At 47.6% G+C, this 19,176-nt stretch overlaps 1 protein-coding gene across 3 annotated transcripts in view; it reads right to left on the bottom strand.

Annotated features, from left to right (window-relative positions):
- The window catches only part of LOC144807708 (uncharacterized), a 119,547-nt gene that overhangs the window by 26,555 nt on the left and 73,816 nt on the right, over positions 1–19,176 (bottom strand). For 2 of the 3 annotated variants that reach the window (XM_078673355.1, XM_078673352.1), the window contains exon 2: positions 8,006–8,123. The gene's annotated coding sequence lies outside the window, so the exon portion shown is untranslated. Of the gene's footprint in view, positions 1–8,005; positions 8,124–12,515; positions 12,638–19,176 lie in introns of those variants that run through there. The other variant, XM_078673353.1, reaches the window with a different exon arrangement.

Genomic DNA, 19,176 nt, shown 5'->3' on the forward strand with positions numbered 1-19,176 from the left:
CCGACTCCACCAGACACGGCAAATGGAGCGCTAAGCGCGCCGCTAGAATTCCCGTATAAAGTTTTCAATCCACGTTCAAAAGGGAGATCGGACGGTACGAGCTGCATTGGGTTCGGTCCTTCCCTGGTTTAGGTATGACCGAAACTGTGGCCTGCAGGAGATCCGGTGGGATCGCCCCTGGTTCGGAGAAGGAATTAAACAATTTAGTCAGTATAGGGGCCAGCGTGGCGCTGAACGTCCTGTAGAAGAGCGCTGTGTAGCCGTCCGGGCCAGGGGCCTTACCATGTTTAAGCCTGGAGATGGCAGCAATTACCTCCTCGACCCGTATCTCCCTTTCGAGATATTCCGTTTGAGATGTTTCTAGGGACGGAAGGGTGACTGAGTCCAGGTAGTCCTCCGACTCCTGCGCCATCAGGCTCTCCCCAGTGTATAATTCCACATAAAATCGACGGAAGGCCACGGCTATCTGAACATCCTCCGCGACCAGCCCGTCATTTCCTGCCGCAATCTCCTTCACCCGATGGCGTTCGTGGGCCACCCTGAGTTTGTTCGCCACGAAGACGGCCACACCTGTCCCCCCCTGTGTAATAAGCGTGTTTCAGTTGTAGTGCTGCATATTCCGCCCTATCCATGTCCAGGGATGACAGGAGCTTCCTCGCCGCCTTCAGCTGTTTCCAAATCCTAGGGCCCCCCGTACGGCGGTGCACCTCTTCCAGTTCCCTAACTTTTTGCGTGAGCTCATCCCGTTTCTCTCTCCGTTCCCTGTTCTCCGCCGAGGAGACCGCGATGAATTCCCTCTGACCACCACCTTAAGTGCCGCCCACTGCGTCGCCACCGCCGTGTCTGCGTTGTCATTATGCGTTTGGAAGTCCCTGATCGCCGCCGTAACCCTTTGCACGACTGTTTTCTTATGTAAAAGAGCGTCTCTGAGGCGCCAGACCCCTCGGGGGGCCCGATCAGCCAGCAGAGAGAAACTCCCCGAAACCGGGGCGTGATCAGATAGAGAGATGACCCCCACCTCCGACGTCGTAGCCAGATCACGGACTGGGCCAGTAACTATGAGGTGATCCAGCCTCGCGTACGTTTTGTGTGCGTGAGAGTAGAAGGAGTAGTCTCGATCTGTGGGGTGCAGGTGGCGCCAAAGATCATGAAGATCCAGGTCCACCAGTTGGGATTTAACTACTTGTGACATTTCCCCTGTCTGTGGGGAACGCTGAGCTGACCTATCCACAGCCGAGTCAACCACCATATTCAAATCTCCACCCAAAATTATGTGCCTGTCCGGGGATGCTGTTATGTCCACTAATGCTGATTGAAAGAAGCTATCCTGATGTTCATTCGGACAGTAAATCGTCCCGATGGTAAATGTCAGGGCCCCTAGTTTGAATCTATGCGCTAAGAGTCTCCCCTTCTGCTCAGCAAACTTGTGTAGTACCTCCCCCCTAAAGGAGTTAGCCACCAGTATCGCCACCCCAGCCGTCTTGGTGTTGGACGAAGAAAAGAACTGCGTGGGAAATGCGCGGGATCGTAATCTATGGCAGTCTCGCGCAAGCAAATGGGTCTCCTGTAGAAGACAAATGTCAGCCTGTGTGTTCTCTAGCAAGGACAGTACTGCCCACCTCTTGACAGGGTTATTATGCCCCTTAACATTAAGGGTCACTACCTTAAGGGTCGCCATAGAGAGTCAAAACAGAATGAAACATGCATTGGATCCTTTGCAGTGAGGAAGGGTCTGTGGGCCTCAATTGCCCAGCGCTCCCCATCAAGGCATCGTGGAATCATCAAGAACACTGAACGGACTTTACCCACCCCTTCCCCTACCCAACTCCCAACCCCCCTGACCCCCAACTCCCCAACTCCCCCTCCTCCCACACCCCTCTTGGTGCCCCAACTCCCCCCCACCCCTTCCCCCCCCCCAAAACCCCCGAACCCCCAACACCCTCTGAGAAATTGTCCCAGCCCTGTCCTGTCCGGACAAGTCCGTGGTAACGTATCGTAGTGGACGTCCAGCAAAACCCTTCCCCCCTCTGCTCCCTCCCCACCCTCCATGGCCCTAATCCAGCAAGAACAGTGATGCAAAGTCGTTCTCCCCCGGAGCAGTCTTACGCTGTCAGCGCGACACCATCGTGCATCACGGCATCTCTGGAGGCTTCCTGGATGGCGCTCGCCATATCAGCCCTGATGGTAGGCGAGCTCGGACGCTGGGATGCCGCTGACGTTCTGCGCCTCGAGACCCTGCGCCACCCGTCCTCTGTGGCGCGTCTCCTGCGTGGCGTGGCTGAGACCTCCTCCTCCGCGGTGATCCCCAGTACTTCGCACGTGTCCTGCAGGGACCTCAATTGATGCAGTTCCACCTGAAAATAAGGCGGAAAGGATGACCCCAGGAATAAGGCGTTTCATGCTGTTTCAAGAAGTCTGTCGCGATTTTGAACGCTTTCTGCTTTTGGAGGGTGATCACAGACAGGTCCTGATATAAGGCTACGGGGTGTCCTCGAAACGTCATCGAGGGTTTTTTCCGGGCCTTCGCCATGATCCGTTCTTTCAGTGGAAAATCAGGAAGAAAGGCCAATATGTCCGGAGGAGGGGCTGTTGCGCGCCTCTGAGGGCCCACTCGATGAGCTCTATCAATCCGTACCGGAAAGTCCGCCGCTTCACCCAATATGTCTCTGAAAAGCTCCCTTAGGTATTTCGCCACATCCGTCCCCTCTTCCGTCGATGGCACTCCCCGGACCCTGATGTTATTCCGCCGAGAGCGGTTTTCCAGGTCCTCATTATGGGCCTGGAGGTCTATCTGTTGGTCCCTTAACCGCAACACTTCTTGTTGTAGCTGCGTGATTTCCTGTCCTGTCGTGTGGAGCTTTCCACCGTGGCCACCCTCTCACCTAGTCCGTCCACTTCTTTTCGTATTTCGCGGACCTCCCCGGCCACCTCCTGTTTCAGCGTTTGAAAATCGTCTCTCAGTGTGCCAAAGAGTGACTCCAAGAAGGATCTGGTGACCGGGGGCTCACCGCCTCCTGCTGTGTGAGAGCCACTCGCCGCGTTCGGCGACGGTTTATTTCTGTCTCCCCTGGTCTGAGACCTGCCAAGCATCTCGGGGAGCGTGCGGTCGTTCCATTTATTACCCTTCTGGCTCGCCATCTTGTCCTCAAGGCCGCTCCGCCGAGTACGGGCACCGCACCGGCCAGACACCCAGGCTTCGGCCCCACCTGCCTCTTCTCGCTATGATGACTCAGTCCTCCGCCGCGGGGTGCTCCACACGAACCCCCCGAGTCTGAGAATGACCTCTGTGGCCCGGGCACCACCGTCCGCCACCGTCCGCCCCCGGCTGCGCAGCGAGCAAGTGCAGGGACCCGTGCAATCCAAGTCCTCGCACCTGTCTTTTCCTTCAGCGACCGCTGTTGTCGTCCACGGCAAGCCGACCATCCGCGGCGTAGCTCTCAAGGGCACCACGCACCACCATAGTCCGCTGGTTTCGTCACTACCACAACAACTATGGCAACTATGGCGACTATGGCGGCTCCTCACGCCTCTGCCAGTTGATGCACCCCTTCCGGTGATGGCGCAGCCTCCGGGCATCTCTCTGTTCGTCCCCAGGAGCAGGCGCCTCCGGATCAGTCCTTGGAGGGTCCCGGTTCCAATTCCAATCCTCGTCGCTGCGGCCCTCGGTCCGCCTACGCTTCCAGCGACACCACCCTTCCGGCCTGCAGAGCGTCCGTTCAGCCAGGCCGCAGCCGCGGCCCCGATTTGCGACGGGACCGACAACCAAGGGCGGGTCATCTCTGAGGACAGCAGGCGCTTCTCAGGGCCTCGCAGCACCGTCACGGCACCTAGGTGTGCCCCCTACTTCCTTCCACTGCACCACCGCTGACCTCGGCAAGCTTCGGGGACAGAGCTCAGCCCAACCCCGGCTAGGCCGCTATCCGTCTTCGCTTCCGGTCTTGGCGTCGCTCCGTGCCGCGGTCCGGACAACGGGCCCCCGGCCACTCCAGATTTGGACTTCGGATCTAGCACAGCCCGACCGGTTCCCGCACCATCCCCAATCGGTTTTATGCCAATGGGGGGGAGAACAAGCTATACAGAAGGCTCAGGGCCCGGATCGGGTCGGGAGCTCCGGGCGAAAGCGTCTCCTCACTCCGCCATCTTGGCCACGTCCCCAATTGCATATGTTTAGAATGAGAATACAATGCAAAGCGCAGAGTTTCAGAAAGTACAAAGGAAGGAATTACAGCCTATATAAGAGCTGAGAGGGCACTGTAAGTTACAACCAGTCACTGACAAAGCAAACCGATCTTACATGGGCTATACCTATAGTCCAGTTCGGGGCTCAGATTATTCCTCTGCCAACCCACGCCTCCATCAGAATAATAATAAAAAAGATAAACAAAGGCATTGATCGAGACCATCCTGCATCCCGCTCCCGAGGCAACAAGCAAGCTGAGATACTAGACAACTGACTCATGAACCCCAGCATTTCAGCAACACAGATCACATGGTCATCCCCGGTGAGTAATCTCAATCAATATACCCTGTCACTGACCAATATGGGCTACCCCACCTGAACTGGTCATCTCAGGTAACCATTGGACTGTTTCAGCTTTTACCCCGGTTGGGGTGGGAACTGTTTACATTCCCCGACAGATACTTCATTGTTCTTTGAGGTATTGGGGTAGGACTTGGACTTTGATATTCGAAAGTGCCCGCAATGTATTATCTTCTCTTGGTGTACGTGTCACACACCTCGTAATCTTACTTGCTGCACACCATAACAATACATCTAAACAATTCAAATCCAATGGGGGAAATTAAAGTGGTCACTTGGAATGTTAAAGACCTTCTTGACAAGATTAAACACGGAGCTGTCCTTAGACATGCACAAAGCTTAGGGGTGGACGTCTTGCTATTACAGGAAACACACTAGATGGGGACCAAGGCCCCATGCCTGGCCCGCTTTGACTTCATACACGTCTTTCACTCTGGCTTCTTGAAGGGCTTCAGAGGTTTGGCTATCTTGAATCACCGCAGACTATCATTTACACATACTCGTACATGGGCTTGATCAGCGGAGAGTCTATAGTACTGGGTAGGGTTTAAGCTCCCCTCTCTCAGTCACATATTTACTGAACGCATTATTGTTACCTGGGGATCATTACCCGACGTCCTTGCATTGATAGGAGGAGACTGGAATTATGTCATTCACCCTGATCAGGATAGATGCCGTCCCACAGCTACACAACATACACAGAGAGTCTTGTTTGGGGCCAATGGCAGAGGCTCTGGCATGGTCCAAAACGTGGAGGACTCTTCATTCAGCAGTTAGGAGTTACAATTAGGGATTATATGTATTTCTCTACCATCCATGGGTCGTTTTCTAGCCTGGATCACATTTTTATCACTAGGGAACACACTCATCGGTTGGTCATGTTGGATATCCCACCCAGAGGCCTATCAGATCACACCCCCATACAGCTGCAGTTAGGGATAGGTCCCAGACGGGTACTGTTTCATTGGTGATTGTTGCCCTGGCACCTACACAACCCTTTGCTGTAGGACGAAGAGCTAATGTGGCACTGATGCTAGCTGGTTGGGGTTCTCTAGGTACTGCGGTGAGTTTATGGTACACCACAATTCACTAATGCCCTGGGTCTCTGTGCACAGTTCTGTGTAGGAACAGAATCCTTGCAACAATCAATCACTCTACACATGAAGTCCTACCCGAATCTCAGATAGAGGACTTCTTTCGAGATATACCTCTCAGGGCACTAATCGCCGTTGCGCGAGACTCCCTAGAAACTCTTATATCACTAGAGGAAATAACCTCAGCTGCCTCAGAAATAGCATTGGGTAAATCACCAGGACCCAGCCCATCACTAACGACCTTTGATCAGCAACTAACCATGCCGCACCGCCTGCCTTTCCACAATGGGATTCTCTCATAGGCGCAATCACAGCCACATTCACTGGGCGCACTCCAACGATCTTCAACCCGGTCACATTAATTGCTATCAATAATCCATTTGATACATCGGCTTCTAACCCACTACAAGATGGCGCCCACGATCCCCAGACCATCACTGTTGATCTTTGATCAGCAATTTACTATTTCATACGAACCCCCTGTCACCAATTAGCGCCGGATGGAGGATTTATAAACCAAAAAACCACCTCCAAGTCCTCACTCCCGGGCCACATGAGAAGGGGTAGGTCGTTGGTGAAGTTCTCCAATAGATGATGTGAGTACCGGATCTTTGGCTTTCCACCATGTGAACGGAGGATATTATTCCTCCCCCTGGGCTCACTTACAAAATTTAAAGTTTACTTCCAAACACCACGCTAAAAATGTTAGCGTTGATCTCAGTGTTTCTCTCGAGGAGGTGATGACATCACCCTCGTTGGGCGAGTGTTTTCCCGCTTTTGACCACAGTGTATTAAACTACCACCTATATGTTTTTATGAATGCATCACGGGTATTCTGTTTTTGGAAGAAAGGGGCCCCTGCCTAATGGGATGAACCCTGGCAAGGAAACAACACTTGGGGTAAAGAGGGAGCAAATTTGCACCGGGTTTTGTGCCTGTTATATTAGAGAAAGAAAACTGGCAAACTAATGACTAAAATCACACTATAATTGTGTTGATATGTTCTAATATTTTATTATTTTATAACATCTTTTTTTTGTAGAAGGTATTTTTTTTAAGTCTTGTTATAATTTACTACATACAAAATTACAATACACATAGCAGAATATGAAAAAACAGACAGTTGAATCAATTTTTATAACGTGTGCTGTCTTTGTGCCTCAGCTTCTCTTTTGTAAATCGTTAGTAAGCAGCAGAGATGACCTCTGGTTTTTAATCTTAGTAGGATTTAAGTTACAGGGGCCACTATTGTCTGGAGTTGCCTAGCAGGATAATAAGTCCCAGGGGGCCAATACTGTCTGAAGCTGGATAGCATGATTACAAGTCCCAAGGGGCCTCTAATGACCCGAATTGGCTAGGATGATAACAGGTTGTAAGGGCCACTACTGACTGGAGCAGGCTCAAAGAATAACAGGTGAAGGGGGGTCGGGGTGTGAGTGGCACTTGTGACAAGAGCTGGCTAGAAGCATTGATGACCTTTGGTACTGATTAAATGCAGCATTTCAGGTCACAGGAGGCACTGCCGAATGCATCTGGCTAGCAGCAGTGGTGGCCACTGGGAAGAAGGAATTGAGACTGCGTAACTGCATATACTTGCGGCTTTAATACCGATAATTGTTTACAAATGAATGCCATAACCTGCATTGATATATTACATACCAAATTACAATGATCTTATATCAATTTGATGCGTTTGTTCGCCTTAATATGGCTGCAAAGTTACATGATTCTGTTAGGGCCCAGAAACATTTTATTTAGTGCTGTACATCTGCACACTTTCCTGCATCTTGTAGGAAACTGAATATTGGAAATCAGAAGTAAATAATGAATTCTACAGCTTGTCTGTATATCGTTTATCTGTTTCTCAAGGACTTCTCGCATTCTTCTTGAGAAACAACCCTGCCTCATACTCATTAGTTTAGTTTCAGTAACTATTTCTATCACATGTTCATGTTTCATTGTCTTGTTTTAGGAGAAAAGTGTATAAAAATACATATTGTAGCATTAGTATTCTATACTTCAACTTGCTTTTGGGTGGATGCTCGCATCCATTGAAATGACAATTGTCACTTGTTAGTTTGCTTGGCCTTTTGCTATTTTTGCATTAAATGCATGATAGATTAGTTGGCCTTCTGATGTGTTTTGTTTTATTTGAACAAATGTACATAGCAGATAGTGGCAGGCTTTTTACAAAAATTACAATTTGATTTTATTCTTGGAATCACTCAATTTTCTCACAGACTTGGGAAGATTCTGGGTTCTTGCAGTTTGAGAGAGAGCACAGAAAAATTTTGTATCAGGATACCTGCCTCAGAGCACACTTCTTAAAGACAACTGCCGGGATATCATGTTGCTGCTACAAGGTCCTTACCTGTGTGAGTTATCGGGATCGATGCAGGGGCGGACCCAAACCAGCCACACGTGGAGATCAATGACAAACACTGAAGAATGAACAGAGCTTCCAAGTTGGTGACCATTACATAATGGACCTTGAAATTAAAAGAAACAACATGTTTTAGTATTCTGGTGACTCATGACCATAAAAACAAAAGGTTACAAATTCAATATTGTGTCAAATACTGAAAAAATTAAACTGGATATACTGAATCGGCTGTCGCCCCAGGGCATGCTAGACACCATCCATTACTATTGCTTATGGGACTTGTAGTTTTGCTTTTCTTATTAAAAGGGTGGTCTCTAAAGTCCCAGTGTTCTATTTCATTCCAGGAAACTTGGTGCGAATCGCCACCAGCATTAAACGGATTTAATCTGCTCTCCCTACTTGCTATTAAAAGCTCCAAATTCGGCCACAGCAAGGGAGGCCTAGCTACATACAGCTCTATAAAGAGCATTTATGCTATGGAGCCAATGATGCACAGCTTAGCACCTCTGCAAGTGCTCAGAATCAGGAGGAGCTCGAGAAAATTATAACGGAAGAGCATACCAACAACAGCCTGATCATTACGGGGACTTCAATTCCAATATGTTCAGGAGTACATCTGAAGATATTGATACGGATGAGGACCAATTTGTACGGAACGCAGTAATACAAGATAATAACTCAGGCGGAATACAATACAATACAATACAATACAATACCATTTGTAAAGCGCGCTACGTACCCGTGGGGGTCTCAAGGTGCTGAGGTAGGGGGGGGGCTGCTACTGATCGAAGAGCCAGGTCTTGAGGAGTCTCCTGGAGGCCGGCAGATCCTGGGTCTGTCGCAGATGGGTAGGGAGAGTGTTCCAGGTCTTGGCAGCGAGGTAGGAGAAGAATCTGCCGCCGGCTGTGGATTTTCGGGTGCGAGGTACTGTGGCGAGGGCAAGGCAGGCAGAGTGGAGGTTGCGGGTGGGGGTGTGGAAGTTGAGTCGGTGGTTGAGGTATGCTGGTACGGAGTTGTGGAGGGCCTTGTGTGCGTGGATGAGGAGTTTGAAGGTGATCCTCTTGAAGACAAACGAAAACAGCTCAGAGGCTTCTAGCGATTCGGGAGCAGGTGGGTTTCCGAGCATTAAACAGAAGTGTAGTAAGGCTTGTAGGTCCATTGTCGACAATTTCTAAATTAGCATGAGCTTTGCTGCCATGAACCTGCTTTTGCGCACGACAATGCAAAAATCTATTTCGCAATACTTATTTGTGCCCCTTTTACACATGAGAACTGTCTGCTTTGCAAGTTCTATGCTGTGCTCTGAGGTTTAGTCTGCACATGATGTTCAAGGGTAAACAACAATGCCCCTTGTTATTCTGTTCTGATCTGTCCCTCGCACCTAGACATAACAGGCTTCACACAGCTGCACCTCTGAAAATCGTGTACTTTAATATTGCAAACACAAGATGTTTTCACACACACGGAGCAACACCTTTCCAGAGAGAAGACCCGTGTTTGTCCTGCAATGTGAACATTGAATCTAGGCCTTGAGGTATGGGGTCTGCTGAAAAAGCCCAGAGGTCTTCTGTTTTATAATAAACTATCTCTTGACACGGGGAAGGTGGTTAAGTTGTTCACTCCTTTTCCATTCTTTTTTATAACATGACATCCCGTTTGTATTCTATGCACCAGTCATGCTCTGCACGGTGCAGTGCACCAGTCACACTCTGCACGGTGCAATGCACCAGTCACCCTCTGCACGGTGCAGTGCACCAGTCAAACTCTGCACGGTGCACCAGCCACACTGGACGGCGCAGTGCACCAGTCACACTCTGCACGGTGCAGTGCACCTGTCACCCTCTGTACGGTGCAGTGCACCAGTCACACTCTGCACGGTGCAGTGCACCAGTCACACTCTGCACGGTGCAGTGCACCAGTCACACTCTGCACGGTGTACCAGCCACACTGCACAGTGCGGCGCACCTGTCACCCTCTGCACGGTGCCCCAGTCACATTCTGCACACTGCAGTGCACCAGTCACACTCTGCACGGTGCACCTGTCACACTGCATGGTGCAGTGCACCAGTCACACTCTGCACGGTGCATTGCACTGGTCACCATCCATGCCTGTCAAGTATCAAGCATCAGGTGTGACACTCATGCATTTCAGTGCGGTGTTCCGCATCACCGCACTGAAATGCATTGTCATGCATTTAATGCCACTTGCCAGCGCGTGCCACCTGTGGTGCCTGTGAACCTGTGCGCCGGCTCTGCTGTTCCTAGATATGGTGGCAGCAGCTGCTTGCTGTACTCAGTAGTTCCTAAATAGTAAAAAAAATTCTGCTCGCAGCTCTGGAGTGGCTGAGAGTCTTACAATGCATCAATTAATCTGCCCGCCCTTTCGCGCCTCGCTCCAGGCTACATGATTAATTGCGGCGGCCCCGCACGGCTTTTACACACTGCTCTCGCAATTACCGATGGGGGGGCCGGCTCTCTGCAGTGATTGGTTGCTGCTACTGTCACACCCTGGGGGATTATAATCCGGATGTGACCTTTAGTGAGCTCGGACTTTGGCGGGGGACAAGGCATCCGAAGTTGCTTCGTTTATGAGGCAGGCTGACGTCCCGGCCGTGGAGGACGGGTCCACAGACTGAGGAAGAGATGTTTCTGGATAACCGAGGCACGGGGAGTCAGTCAGTGGAACCACCACAGGGCAATACTGGCTTCTGCCTTCGTATGAACAAGTGGCAGGGTGGGGTGCTCCAGACACCTCTGGGACCTTGTTGAACGTGCGGAGAGGTGCAGAGGACGACGATGCCAAGGCCGTGCAGCAGTATGAGCCGAGGGTGATAGCCAAATACCCTTGGGGCCTCGGAGACGGACAGGGCTGAGAGCACAGGGGAAACAACCAAGACTGACCAGAAGTGCCCGCAAGTCCAGAACCCACTCTACCCCATGACGGAGAACTCGTATAGCACCTACGCCGTGATGCTGCTCTCATTGACCGTCTTCGCCGTGGGCATCATCGGCAACTTGTCCATGATGTGCATTGTGTGGCATAACTAGTCCGGGTGCACTGCTGAGCGGCCGGTCACTGACCGGGAAGAGACAGCAGTCTGAACTTGTCTAGTCCAAGTAAGTGTTACTTAAGTTACATCATTCCAACAGGCAAAGTGCTGCGTGTCAGGCAGAACTGTGACTGACTTAGTACTGTACAGTCAGTTTATTATTGTACTTTTGTGTCAGTACAGCCGCAGAGCAGCACGAGTCTGATCATCAACAGAAAAAATAATTTCACAAACAATAGCATCTGGAGGCAGTTACCTAATTGCTGTTTAAACGCTGCCGCCCGGCCCTCCGCATCCAGCACGCTCCCTACTCACTTACTCTACATAGACACTTACACACAGTCACTCAGCAGAGGTGCTTCCGACTCCCCCCCTTGGCCTCTCACTCGTAAATAACAATTGCATAAACTAACTTTGCCCGTCTGTGATTTAAAGCGTCAGGAACTCCCTCAGCCCACCTGACCTATGTGCAAAAATCCCTTACTTAGCATATGCTCCATGGCAATGTCATTTTGGGTAAAGCCTCATGTTAGCCACAATTTTGTACCTTGACAATTGACGGGCAATTAATTATTATGTAGTTTTCAGAGGAAATAAGAGTCTGTGTTTTAGAATAGCGCGGTTGAAATGAAGCATCATTCTTTTCTGCACCAATAATAACACTCTCTGTGCAGCTGAGATTGAGATTTGTATAATTGTACAGAGCGCACATTTGCAAAAGTGATTCAGAGTAACTGGCCCGTCTATATTTCTTGACGCACTGGCCTCTGCTGCACAGTGTTGATCCATGAGTGAGGTCTTGTCAAGCTAAGCAAGTGTCTCACAGTCCCATCAAACGTCCTTCTCATGTGTCTTCATTGCCGTGAAAGGCTTTGCCGCAATTAGTTTAAATATGTAGTTATATTAGAAAGGGGTTGTAGGTTAGTGACCTTTCATTTCAATAGTTTCCCATTATTTTCATAATATGTTTAGAGCTTCTCATTGTTCAAAATTGGATGATTTTTTAAATGCAGAAAGTGCCACCCTAAGTGTCCCACATTTGGCCGCTGAATGGGACTCATATTCATAAGTACATTGAAATGTCATGCACCGGCGCTTTGCAGCAGTTTCCAGTTCCTTGCTGCTCAAATGGGTGTCATTTCTGATATTTATAGGTTTTCCTCGTCTTCATTGCTGGATTGTGCTCGGGAGAGAGTGTCACTCATAGCTGTTAAATGTCACTCATAGATGTTAAATGTCATTCATAGCTATTGAATGTCACTCATAGCTGTTAAATGTCACTCTTAGCCGTTAAATGTCACTCAGTCGTTAAATGTCACTCATAGCTGTTAAACGTCACTCAAAGCCGTTAAATGTCACTCATAGCTGTTAAATGTCATTCATAGTCGTTAAACGTCACTCATAATTTCACTGAAATTATAAAAATGTCACACATGGCAATCTGAAACCTTGGCAGCTGTGGCTCTCTGCAGGGTGCAGTGCACCAGCCCCTCCTCAGGGTCCCTTGGGAGGTTGTGGCCCTCCAGGCCTCGTCTCACCAGGTGCACCGGTCAGTGGAGGCAGAGAAGGCACCGCTCGGATGTCCTTGAGACTAACGCGCGCGCTCACGCCGCTGCACGAGCCACATTCCGTCTCATAACTGCGCATGCGCAGGACCGCGCGCCACAGCTGCGCATGTGCGGAGCGAAGATACTACTTCCTATCGCAGAGCAATCAAAAAGTGTTGGGACCTTGCACGGAGTACAGACCATGAACAGCCTTAGACAGAGGGTGCGGAGTTTCACTGCGCCTGCGCAGAGGAAAGACACTCCCCCTTCCATAGAGGAGCCAAACCGAGCAGCTTTGCACTTGCATACATCTTAGCGTGTGCTGTGGCACGAGGCGGTTCTTGTACCTTATTAATTGTGTCCCCGCGCGGAGCGAACACAAAACTTCATATCACAGATTAATGAAAGAGTGATGCGATCTTCCACGGAGTGCAGACTGTGAACAGCCTTGGATAGAGGCCGCAACCTGGAAAGAGTCAGATCCAGCGAGGATACAACCTGGGCCGGAAACACCGGGGAGAGGATGGAAACCAGGGTTTGAGCCTCGGGGTCGCGGCCACATCCTATGATTCTGGGCAAATCACTCAATCTCCCTGCGCCTGAATGTGTAATGTAAATACGGTTGTTGTATATTCTTGTGGTTATCCTGTAGTCATTAGCATGTCACTTGTGATTGGTTGAATGACTCTTACGTCATTTGGAACCTTGACATATGACTTGACCCGCGTCACCGCGAGTGTCACCATTCTTCTTCACCAGCTGATTTTCACAGTCACGCTGCTCCCAGCTGGCCGTGGGCTTTCTTGATGAGAATAAATACTTACTTAAACGATTTCCGGCTTCCTGATGTTCTTCTTCATTAACTGTGTTACTTCAACGGTGCTCATGGAAAGCGCTCCAATACCTTCGGGTCGAGTTCGCACTGTATAAAATATGCCAAAAAAAAACCCTGTTTTTTCCAGACACACGGAATCCTCCTGTTGAGTTGCAGTAATCGTACTCTCCTACTATGTCCCCTGTAGGCTCCCATTGTCCCCTCGCGCTCACCCTGCGTCATCAGCTGGCATTCTAGAATGCCAGCTGACATCCAATTGACAGTTGACAGTTATTGACTAGAAACCTGACCGGCAGCCTTGCCTTCCGCTCTGTCCGGTATGTTATACTTTATTACTAAATTAATAAAGGACAGTAAACTTACTCAGCTCCGGGTAATCTTTACAATGGCGACGAGGTGAAGCAACACACCGGAACATCCACGCGTGTGATATGAAAAAAAGGAAGGAATGCTTAATCTACGAAGCGAGAAAAAAAAAATGGAAGTGAAGTACAAGTTGGAGGAATAACTGGATGCCGGAAAGATAGCGAATTGATGACAGCGCAAAATATCAAAAGCGTGTGCACTAATTAAAGCATTGAAGAGAAATCAAGCATCTGACTGTATTGGCGCCTGTATCGATGTTACAGTGAGGTGATCGGCTCTGAGACTGGCAGCAAATGCGCATTGTAAAAAGAAACAGGACTAAATAAATGACAGATTGGCACGGTGTAAAAGAGAGCGCGAAGTGAAGAACGAGCATCGATGCACTCTAGAATATTGAATGCAAGTGAGAGCAAAAAGGCATCGTGAAGGGATATCTGCTTATAAAAACAGAACAATGGAGAAGTAAAAGCTGAAGAGAACGTAGATGTTTAGTGAGGAAAGATGGACAGCGCGATGTGCTGAACTAAGCACGTTGCGTGGGAGACATCTTGGGTGAGGTACAGCTTTCGGACAGTTTATATCTTACGAAGAACTATCACATGACTAAAAAAAAATGTGTTGTAAGGAGAACAGAGATAAAGTACACGGAAGCAAATAAAAACGAAGAGGTATAACGAGGCGCCCTCATGTGGCAGCTGATAATAAAGCCACATTTTCATAAGAGCCTGGCGCATTGTGTGCCTACATAAGGCAGAAATGTACTTCAAATGTACTGGGAGGGGTAAATAAAGCAGCATGTACGGCAGGACAGTGTGTTTATGCAGTGTACAGAAATGTGTTTCTTAAAAATAGATAGGAAAGTAAACTGCGTTGAGAAGGTAATGTAAGTGTTTCCAAAGAAAATGTGCCTATAGAACCCCGGATTCTCTTTCACAGCTACATCTTGCAATGAAGCTGAACATGAAATTACACCACAGATCCAATACTTTTACTCCCAGGCAGTCAGGAAGGACGTTTTTTCTGCAGGAAAGTAATCCTATGCAAAACAAATAAATACAACACATGGAAAAGTTCCAGTTAGAAGCTGCTTAAAGCAGAAACAACTAACTTTGCAAACCTCTCAGGAGAGGCAGCAGAAGCAATCGAAAGTGTACTTATGCTGTGTGCCAGCCGGCATACATTACAAACGTACCAACTATAGAACATCCTCTACTTGCTACGTAACACCCTAACCCCCTCAAGCTATGTCTACCACCCTTACCTTCTCCTGTTTGCAGTCTCAGAACTTGTCTTTTTTCTAATTCCCTGCTCAACCCATCTCCTTTCTCTTGCTGTGTCTAAAATCTCTGCCATTGGTACAGTTTACCATTGTGGCCTAGTCTAACCCCAATGCTGTATTTCTTACCCAATAAAAGCCCGCTTTTTTTGCTTTTTATATATATCCTTATACATCTCTAACCAACTTTGGTTCCCTTCCTTTGCTCTCAAACTACCAGGGTAAAACCACTATTCCTCCACTTCCCTGCTGCCCTCCCTTCTTTCTGCCCTCTACCAACCTTCTAGTTCCCCGTGTTTCTCATCTCCCTGTTCTGTTAAATGCCAAACCATCTCTCTTCTTTAAAAATCAGCATAACCCTAGCTTTGTTGTATTCCCTACCCTGAAGCCAGAAGTGGTTCCTACTTTAGGACCTCTCCCATATTTAGATGTTAACTAATGGGCCATCCGTGGTTCCCACTTTAACCCCCACCTAAGGGCATCGCTGCCTTCCTCTGCAACTCCTCCTTCCTCCTGCCCACCCTGTTACATCGCTGCCACCCTGTGTACCTCCTCCCTCAGGACATCACTGCATCCCTCCATAACCCACCCTGCACCCCTCCCCCCGGATACGTCACTGGCTCTCCATGTAACCTCTTGATCGTCACTGACTCCCGCTGTAATGCTGATGTGAATGTTTGTAAATGTTGTTACCTCTGTCATACATGTGATGGAGGGTTTTCCATGTTCTGGTGTCAGGGAGTGCTTAGAACATGTTACACCTGGAGGACTCTGACATGTGCTTCATTTTAAAAATCTTGTGTACAGCGCACAGGTGCAACACTTGCCTCAGTCTCTATTGACTTGTTCTCTGGCTGCTGTCCAGAGGGAGACACCCACGGCTTTGCGAAGTATTAATCACATACTGGGGATGTTATCAATTTTTGAAGGCTGAATACTGGGGCAGCCACCTCCAGATTAACCACATGACCAAGGTGACTGTCACATTTACTGTGAGTTCATTCTTGTTATCCTATTTTTCCATTCCTCCTTCTTCTTTTGCAAATGTCTGACTTTTTATGTTGTCTTTCTAACACCCAACTATGTAACCCTTTCTTTAAGTTGCCATTGATTTTTGACCCTATTCCACAACCTATCAATCCTTTCTGTCTATCTGCAGACTTGTGAGTTGGCTTTCCGGGACAAAATGATGGTTGAGCACATCCGGATAGCACAAAGTAAAAACTATTCATAAGTTGTTGTTTCTGGTCAAAATCCTCTGTGTCTGCGCCTATGTCCTTTCAAAATGCCCCTACAATTTGCTAGAGTACTCTCAAGCCTCCATCTGAAAAAATGGAGAAAGTTTGGAAAACAAACAAGTTAATTCTTCTGGCTTTCGTCATCAGGCCCCGCAGATCTTTTTTTGCTAGATTTGTCCTGCCAGTCATATTATTCATGGTTCTCCCTGGATGTCTGCTTATACCACTGTGTACTTTATTAAAACATGGCAGCCTTGGTTCTAGCTGATTTGTGACAATCTTTTATAATCATTGTAAATATCTTGTACAAAAATATATGTCATGTAAGTATGCAATATTGATTTACCAGTATAGCATACACCGGGTAAAGTGTAATTTCTGATTCCTGTATGCTCCCTCTTTGTGGACATTGTTCTCCCAATGCTTCAGCACTAGGATGCCTAAAATGCACTCTCTAAGATCAAACATACAGTTTTGGCGGTCGGTTTAACTGATTTAGGAAATAGGTAAGACAAGTAGATTTCTTTGCAGGACAAGTAGTTTTCTGCACAATTTTGTCCACTGGACAAGTACATTTTTAAAAATATTCCACACCCCTGGACAAAAGGTATGAAGGTATTTTTTCAACAATAGTTTTAACTGCCGCATACCACCAGGTTTCTCTACACCCAGACAGTAGGTGCCTAACCAGCTTCATTTCACCGTTCGGATGTTATAGGTTCAAAAGAGTACCTTTTGGACTAGCATCGGCAGCGGCACTATTTCAGAGACTCATGCATGAGGTATTTAAGGATGTCAAAGACATGCTCATCTTTCAAGATGACATCCTGGTAATGGGAAAAACCTAAACAGATAATGATCAAAAATTAATAAAAGTTCTCAAGACACTGGAAGAAGGTGGATTGACAGCAGAATACACCAAATGCAAATTTGCAGAGAGAACAGTGACGTACTTAGGTCATGAAATAACACAAGAAGGAATAAAACCAAAGAAAGAGTTGGTTAGGGCTATTGAGGATGCTCCTGAACCACAAACAAAAGAAGAATTAAGAGCCTTCTTAGGGCTAGTGGAATTTTATTCAAAATTTGTAAGGAATTTCTCAACAAACACATATGAATTTAGAAAATTACTAAAAAGTAAAAACAAATTTGTATGGTCTAGAGATTGCAACGAGGCATTTATAAACCTTAAAAAGGAAATTTGTGATGCTCCACCCCTACAAGGGTTCGACCCAGAGCTAGAGAGTATAGTCACAACAGACACGAGTGGAAAAGGTATAGGCGCTATACTTTCGCAAGTTGGACCAGAAGGAAAGGAAGTGACAGTTGCCTTCGCATCACGGTCACTCACCCCCACCGAGGAGAAGTACTCGGTGATTGAACGGGAGGCACTTGCATGTGTGTGGGGTTTGGAGCATTTCCGCCAATATGTGTGGGGAAAAAGGGTGACCCTAAGGTGTGATCACAAACCTTTGACAAAAGTGTTGACTGTTAAGGGACTATATAACGCATCTCCCAGATTGGCAAGATTTTCTGTATGATTATTGGACTACAACTACTAAGTAAAGTATCTTCCAGGTGCAAGAAACATAGTGGCAGGCTTTCTCAGCCGCTTACCCCTACAAGGAAGGGAAGAGGAAGAGGATAAAGAAGATAAAGAAGATGAGTGGCTAACATTAGCAAAGAATTTCCGAGCATTCAAAAAAAATGAATGGGAAAAGGAATATGAACAGGATGAAGTGATACAGGAAGTAAACAAATTTATCATCAATGGATGGCCAGACAAAAACCACATCAAAAACAAGATGAAACCGTACTGGGAACTCAGAAACAAATTATCTGTGGAAGGGGGATTAATATTAAGACAGGGGAGGGTAATACCTCCCGAGAATCTAAGAAAGAAAATTCTGTAAATATGCCACGAAGGACATAAGGGTATCATAAAACTAAACAGAGAATAACATTTTGGTACTGGTGGCCAGGGTGTGATTTGGAGTCAGGACCTGTGCTAAATGTGAAAACTCGGACAAGCCCAAAATCACACTCAAACCACCTTTGCATCCATTGCCTTGCCCTGAGATGCCTTGGGGGAGTGTGGGAATAGATGTCATGGGCCCAATACGATATCAGGAAGATCTGTTGTATATCGTAGTTTTGGTCGAACATTTTTCAAAATGCTCGGAGATCAAAATACTCCATAAAGTAGAAGCAAATGACATTGTCAAGTTCCTTGATGGAGTATTTACAAGAGAAGGTATCCCAAAAATTATCGTGAGTGACAATGGCAAGCAATTCACTTCTGTCGCCTTCAAGAAGTTTATCGAAAGAAACGGAGTAACACATAAAACTACTTCAGTATACCACCCATCTGGTAATGGAGCTGTAGAGAGGTTTAACAGAGTGGTAAAAGGTACCATACAACTAGCAAATAACAACGGGTTGTGTTAGAAAATGGAAACAAAAAAAATGATTTGGGCACACAGAATAACTCCTAGGGAGAGCACAGGAATCAGCCCGTTTGAAATGATGAGTGATTTGCATTTGTGTTTATTGTCAACTTGCCTTTTGTATGTCATATGTGCCTTCTGTACATTCTTCCTGACCTCCTCTGTAGACCAATTGGCTTTACTACTTGTCTTGAGCCATCCTACATTGGAAGAACAGCACTATCCAAGGACAATGTAGGATGGCTCAAGACAAGTAGGAAAGCCAATTGGTCTACAGAGGAGGTCAGGAAGAATGTACAGAAGGCACGGATGGCATACAAAAGGCAATTTGACAATAAACTCAAATGCAAACCACTAGCCATCCAGGTAGGTGATTGGGTGAGAGTAAAGAGAAGTGGAC

The sequence above is a fragment of the Lissotriton helveticus genome, chromosome 1_2 (genome assembly GCF_964261635.1).
Source record: "Lissotriton helveticus chromosome 1_2, aLisHel1.1, whole genome shotgun sequence".
NCBI lineage: Eukaryota > Metazoa > Chordata > Amphibia > Caudata > Salamandridae > Lissotriton > Lissotriton helveticus.